General features: G+C 47.9%; 1 long non-coding RNA gene across 1 annotated transcript; it reads left to right on the top strand.

The window, feature by feature from the left end:
• The first annotated feature begins 487 nt into the window (after positions 1-487).
• Positions 488-5,142, top strand: LOC104869333. The gene is made up of 3 exons (XR_782276.1): positions 488-564; positions 3,145-3,256; positions 4,989-5,142. It is a non-coding gene; the product is annotated as an uncharacterized LOC104869333 (long non-coding RNA).
• The last annotated feature ends 1,902 nt before the right edge of the window (positions 5,143-7,044 follow it).

The raw sequence follows: 7,044 nt of genomic DNA, 5'->3' as shown, positions 1-7,044 counted from the left end.
GCCAAGGGACACTGTCACAAAAAGACTGACTTGGTTTCAAATTAAGGTTAACTTCCACACTGCAGAGTTGAAAAGAGCTGGAACATTCTGAGGCCAAGTGCTTTTCCTGAGTGTGCAGACTCAGACTGGCTAAGCCCTCAGTGGGAATCATGTCAAGAGGACTGGAGGACTCCAGACTGACACATCAGGATATCAGGAGATGATCACTGCCTCCACCTTTCCAGGGCTTCACTTCTCAAGCTGCTTTTGGTCAGCACAGCTGTAAGCCTCACTCGACCCTGGCCAGTGGCCCAGGAAGAAGCAAGGCCGCCTGTCAGGGCTGGGCAGGACAGCCAGGTCTTCGCACAGCCTGCTATTTGCCTTGGCCTGGGCCTTGCTCTGCCACTTCCTGGCCCCGCCTTTCTGTGGCTTATGCTTTATTAGCTCATAGCTCCAGGTGAAGCCAGGCCTTGGCCTAGGAAGGCTAGGAGGGCCCAGCCTTGAGGTTTTAGAGCCCCAACCTTCTGCTGACTCCTGGCAGCTCTGTGCAGCTAGCCCCAAGGGTAAGGGCATTGTCATACAAAGGTAAATTTTAGCTGCTTCTGAGACTGAGGCTTTGAGAGGGCTGTAACTACCCTCAGGCTAGGCAGCAAATTGTGATGGAACTTGAGGTGGAAGCCTTCCCTCTGTAATCCAGGCCTTTGGGAAATGCTGCCTTTAAGCTTATGCTTGCATATGAATGATACTAGAAGACCCCAGAGGTGGTAATTACTACTGGGGGTTATGAGGCTGGAAAAAGGTCCATGTCCTCTGATGTCTCTACTCCACTAGACTCACAGCCTTCCAATGAGACTAACCACGTAGGAGGCAGGGACATTTTCACTCTCCTTTTATACAAGGAGAAAGTCATCATTTTGTACCAGCAGGGTCTAGAGAAAATTAGGGGCCCAAGGTCATACAGTGTCAAAAGGTGGAGCTAGAGGTAAAGTCCAGCCTTGTCCTAGTGGGCTTTTCTGAGAACTGCAGGCCAGGCGGGGCCTAGGTTTAGACTGCTTCACCCTGGAAAATCTGGGCTCCCCATGCTGCAGTTTCAAGTGCAGCCTGCAGCTTGGCCCAGCCTTGCTTCAGCCCTGGCACCTGAAGCCCAGAGAGCCATATTGGCCCCTTTATTGCCTTTGGACAGTAGCCACATTAGGAGTGACTCTGACATCCAGTGCTTCGGGGAGACTCTCTTCTTGGGCAGACTGACCGTGAGGGGGATGTTAAGGGAATGTGGGCCTAAGGTTTGGAACCACAACCCCTCCCCTGTCAAATTGATCTGTTTGCTTGTTTTACATATACTCTTGCACCCTGCTCTAGGCCTGGCACTGTTCCAGGTGCTGGGGACACAGTGTGGCGAGACTTACAATGAATGCAACACCCGAATCACCTGGGAAGGAAACACAGATGCTCTCCCCCTCCCCACAGAGTTGATTTCCTGTATCTGCGTATGGCCTGGCTCTTGCAGTTTCTACAACTGTATGCAAATGTACACAGATTTCTTTTTAAAAAGGAAAAGGGGGTCTAGAAAGAATGTCCTCCTAAGTGGATAGTTGTAAGCAGGGCACATGTGAGAGAGGCCCTGGGCCACCAACCCAGGAGGTCCAACACCACCCACCGCTCCCGGATCACTGGAGGTTCTGCCTTAGGCGATGCAGGGTGAAACACAAGTTCTGAGCACCCTCACATTACTGGTCTCTACACGCAAGGAGGAGGATGTCTGGCGGTTACAGTCCTTTGCTTTCTAGGCTCTTCAGTGATTTTGCAGCTGTGTTTTTAGAATAGCTGTTTTCATTCATTTGTAAAAGGCAAATCATCTACAAAAATAGAAGCAAGTATAGGTTATGCATTGGTGTTTCTCTCCACCCCAGCATTTTAAAGAACCAACACTCAGGAACCAGGTGCCTTTTCTGCTGTGACTCCACTGCTCTTATTTCCTCTCAGTGCTGGTACAGAGGTATAGAAGCCAGGTTTGCAGTCAGAGATGGCGGAGCCTTTGGGCAGAGGAGCCAGCCTCTGTTTCAGCCCTCGCTTAGAGACAGCCCCTGAGAGCAAGCCTGGAACCTAGGCCCCTCTCTGTCCTTCGCTCTTCCTATGCCAGGCCCATTCCAGCAGATGCTGCCCAGCACCTAGGTCCCCCTGGCTGGTGGCCCTGTGTGCTCCCTCTGTCTACCTCCCCCTCCATTTACCCGCCCTGTTCTTCATCTGCTTCCCCTGCCTGGAGCTATCTAAATTCTTTCCTTTTCTTGGCCTTAAGGATAAGGAGGTCATGTCTGAAGCTCCATCTGTCTCAGCCTCCTGCCTCTTTTTTGTTTTGTTTTGTTTTGTTTTTGTTTTTGTTTTTTGAGACAGGGTCTCACTATGTAGCTGAGACTGACCTGGAACTCACTATGTAGCCCAGGCTGGTCTTGAACTCATAACAATCCTCTTCCCTCAGCCTCCCGAGTGCTGGGATTACAGGCGTGCACCACCCCGCCCGGCTCTTCCTGCCTCTTTTCAGACTCCTGGGTACCTCCTTGCCTACACTGTGGGGCTTCTAGAAAGAAGTCTGCTCCCGTGAACCCCACAGCAGCATCTGCAGCCTCTGTCCTCTTCCATCTGCAGACCCACAGACCACCACCTTGCTCTCTCTGTTCCCTCCCCTGCCTGGCAGCAAACACCCTACACCTCAGTGGTTTTGACATGTGGCTTGTCCAGGTGCCAGCAACCTTGTAAGACCTGGGCTGTATATGTTTGATGCTGCAGAGAGATTTAACAAGCACAAGACAGTCAGTAAAACTAGAGACCAGAATGAGGGGGACAAGAGACACAGGAAGGTGGGGCTTGGTTTGAGCATGTTTGTGTGATACGCCATATGTCATATTTATTCACATGAAAACATCTTTCTTGAAGTAATCGGAACCCACTCAGCTGTTGCTAACCAAATGCCAAATGTTTCCCTTTTCCTCTCCCGTTCCTTCCAAGAGGCGGACTGCGAGGAATTGCCCTTATCCACGATGCTATCTTGCCTTTCAAGCGTCAGAGGACTTTTTCCTCAGAGTAAACGCCCGATTGTTTTTTCCAGCTTTAGCAGGAATTTTTGAGAGAAAGCTGATTTGAAATCACTTTTTCTGTTTATTGTTTCAGACCTGGAATATGGCACAGCAGAGGCCATGAGGCCTTTAATCCTGTCTCCTCACATGTTTCCTGTATTGCTCTAGGCTCCATCAGCACCCCTACCACTGCCACCAGGAACCTGGTATTTTGGGGGAAACAAAGTTAAATAAAATAAAACAAAGTGAAATAGGCTTCCAGTTGGTAGAGATGTCCACAGGAATCGCTTTTGGAGCCCCACCACCGTTTACCATAAACATGTGGTTTCACTTCCAAGGGCTCCGGTGTTAGCATTTCCATTTCCTCAGGAAGTCACATTTCGTTTTTGCTCTTATTTCTGAAATGGAACGTGCATTTTCCTTGGCCCAAGTTCAAGGAGTGCCTGGGGCAATAATGAAAACAGTCCCAAGCAGGTTTCGGTCATGGTCACCCCTCGTGTGCCCTCAGCCACGGCTGTTCCTTGCTCCCCTCCAGAGCGATTGACGCCAGCTCTCAGAGAGCACAACGGGCGGGCAGGGCAGCCTTGCTGCACTGGGGTTTTGTGGCCATCTGAGGGGAGCCATGCTGTCCTCGCCGCCTGTGTTCTGGCCTTTTGTTGGGGGAGATCTGGTTGCCCTCCAAGTATCCACATACCACAGACTCTTAATTAAGAAAGTATGTTCCCATTTCATGTCACTTGAAAAGAATGAAAACAATGACAGCATTTATTTATCTTCACTATCAATATCATTCCTGTTTCTAAGTCTACCGGGGGTTATGAGTCTAGAAGGAATTGCCTGGGTTGTGAGATTTTAACCTCAGGCATGTGCTGTTAGGACACATGTGGCTTCTTTCAGAGAGGGGCCTCAGCAAAAGGCAGAGCAGCCGGCAGAGCCCTAGCAGGCCCTCCCAGAGCGCGGAGTCCAGCGGCTCAGGGATGGCAGAGCTTCTCCTGCAGTGATGGGAGTTGAGCCGCCTTTTGCTGGCCACATCCATTGTCTTTCTGAGTCTTCAGGGAAGGAAAAGTTGTTCTTTCCCAAGTCTCGTAGAGCAATTGTGCTCTGTTCGAGTGACCACCACATGGGAGCAGCAGTGTGCCGACGACACAGGGCCAGCTCTTCCCATGATGCTATTAGTTGTCGGCAGCAGTGGGCTAACTCTGTTGCCCATTTGCAATGTGAAGCATCTGAGTTCAGGTAAAAGTGTTTGCCCAAGACTACATGGCAAGCCCAGCTGCTTAACTCTCAGCGGCACTATTGCCACGTGGAGCCAGATAGTCCGTGTTACAGGGGGCCATGTACTGTGGGATGTCTTAGTTGCATCACTGGCCTTTACACAGTAACTCTCCAGATGTGAAAAACAAACGTATGTATAGAAATTACCAAGATTGCCCTCAGAGGTGAGATTCAGACCCCCAAAGCCTGTGTTAGCTCTGGAAAAGTCCTCACCCAAACACGGCAGCCCTGTCTGCCTCAGAGGTACAGACAGGATGGGTGAGGCTTTGCTGTTTTTGAGATGTTGGGGACACACGCTTTCGAGAAACCCCATGAGGATTCTGCTTGGTGGTGGAGGTAGAAGACAAATCCTTGAAAATACTGTAGCAGCTGGCTGTGGAGGCAATGGTAGAGGACTTCACTTTTTGCAAAGCCCTAGGTTTTCATTTTGAGTCTCCCAAGTACTCTTTAAAGCCAAAAGACTTATTAGTTGGTGCATTTTTTGGCTCTAAGTGATTGATTCCCAGAACAAATTAGCTTAAGGGTAAAAGGAAATCTGTTGGTTTTGTAACTGAAAAGTTCAAGGGTAAAATCCCATGCCTTCCGGGATGGCTGGTTTCAGGACTCAAATATCAAGACTCTGTTTCTCTACTTTCTGTAATTTGAACTTCATTCTCTTGACAGGTTGTCCCCACATGACCACAACATACCCACCAGCAACTACAGCCGCATGTGGTCCTCAGGGAAAGAAAAAGACCCATTAAAGGTTAAGGAATGAGTCTGATTGATAAGGCCTGTGCTCCATACCTGTCTCTGAGGTTGAGGTTGGCCTCATCCAGAGAATTACTGCAGAGAGGGGAAGGAGCAGCTTTCCTAAGAAAGGAATACGAGACCCAAACCAGCTTGTGTTTGGAGAGCAGCACTGTTCACAGTGTGGTTCATGCACTCTCTTTACTTCCAGCTAAATCCTGAAATGCATGGAAAAGCTCAGCAGCCATTTAATGTGGCAATGGTGTCCAGTAGTATGATCAGGAACTCATCTCATTCGGCAGGTCTTAGAGCGGAAAGGTGTTGTCAGATTGCACAGCAACTTGTGAGTGGTGTGAATTTTACAGTAAGTCTGTGATGGGTTAGAAAATTTAAGAACTGGTGCTTTCCCAGTGAGTTGGGAAAATGTGCTAAAACAGACTTCTGGGTTCCACCAGGAAAATTTCAATTCACGGGGTCTAAGATGGGGCTTGGGAGTCTGAATTTCCAATAGGCTTCCAGGTGACATTCATTTGGAGCAATCCTGTTCTTAAATGAGTCCATGGTTAGGATTTTCTCACTTTCTAGTTAAGGAAACAAGCTCAGAGAATTCAGGTAATATGACTTCAATTTCCTTTCTTCTTGCCTTTGGTCAGCTTTATTGAAGTATTATTGCTTACAATAAAATTCATCGACTTCAAGTATACCATTCAGCGACTTTTGACAAAGATAGACAATCATGTAACCATCACAGTCATGATTCAGAACATTTTTATCACCCCAAAAATTTCCTTGTATGCTTTTATGGTCCATCCCCTCCTCACACCCTCTCCTTCAAACACTGGTCTGATTTTTGTCACTATGGATTTGCCTTTTCTAGAAGTTTAGATGTCTGGAATCTACAGTGTGCAAGTCTTTTCTGTGTGGTTCTTTGACTTAGATGTTTTTTCAAGATTCATCCTTGCCATATGCATGGTTATCTCATGCCTTCTTATTTCTGAATGTCATTCCATCATATGAATGGGCTACCATTTGTTTTTCACTTTGATGAACATTTGGGTTTTTCCAGGGGTCACTGGAAGGTTCTGGGCTCAGCCTGCAATGAGCTTGAGTTTTCTGACTTCAGTCCTGTTCCCTTCTATTATTGGTCACAGGCTCAGGTGACATGGTCTTCTTCCACACTTAGCAGCTCTTTCCTAGTTCTTTCAAGACATCCAGGGGCTCACTAACCCCAGGAAAGAGAGAGAGTTAGGGAAGCTGTGTTAACACTATATCATACAGGGCTGGAGGGCTAGGATGCCTAGGAAAAGCAGGCATCAGAGTGCAGGTGAAACATGGCTTTTCACCTGTTCTTGTAAATGAAGTTTTATAACCATGGGTAGTTTATAAATGGTTGTGAAGACTTTCACTCCAACAGCACCCTTGAATAGTTGAGAGAGACCATATGGCCTTCAGAGGTCAAAACATTTACTACCAGTCTTTATGGGAAAGTTTGGTAACCTCTGACTTAGAACCAAAGTGAGGTAGGGGATGATGCCAGACTTGGAATCCCCACGGGGACTGGACAGAGAACTTTGGAAGAATCCTGATTAAAACTGAGCTCCAGAACTGACCATGAATCTGGACCCAGTCCCTGTAAATTTCTGCCTTTGTGAATCTTGTACCTAAGGAGCTTGGTCTCCAAGTTGCAAAGGAATTTAGTTCCTTTGCTCACTTTAACTCCCATTTTAGAGATGAAGAAACTGAGGCCTAAAAAGGAAGTAATGAGGACACAGTTACACAGAGAATTACTGGGCAGAGCAGAGACTTCACTCTTCTTCAGTGGTGGTATGCTTAGGGAAGGACCTGAGGTGGTCATTTTGAGAACAAACTAAGAGGCACTGCCAGGTAAAGGTGGTGAGGACAGGACCCTTGTCTTTTTGCGCCCTCTGTTGGTTGACAACTCGGTAAGCGTCCTGCTGGACCTAGCAAAGAAAGTGGTTTTTTTTTTTTG

This window comes from Fukomys damarensis, unplaced genomic scaffold (assembly GCF_012274545.1).
Source record: "Fukomys damarensis isolate Sample0158 unplaced genomic scaffold, DMR_v1.0_HiC HiC_scaffold_8, whole genome shotgun sequence".
In the NCBI taxonomy this organism is placed as follows: Eukaryota; Metazoa; Chordata; class Mammalia; order Rodentia; family Bathyergidae; genus Fukomys; species Fukomys damarensis.
The sequence above is the reverse complement of the archived record's forward strand: the minus strand, read 5'-3'. Positions and strand labels throughout refer to the sequence as shown.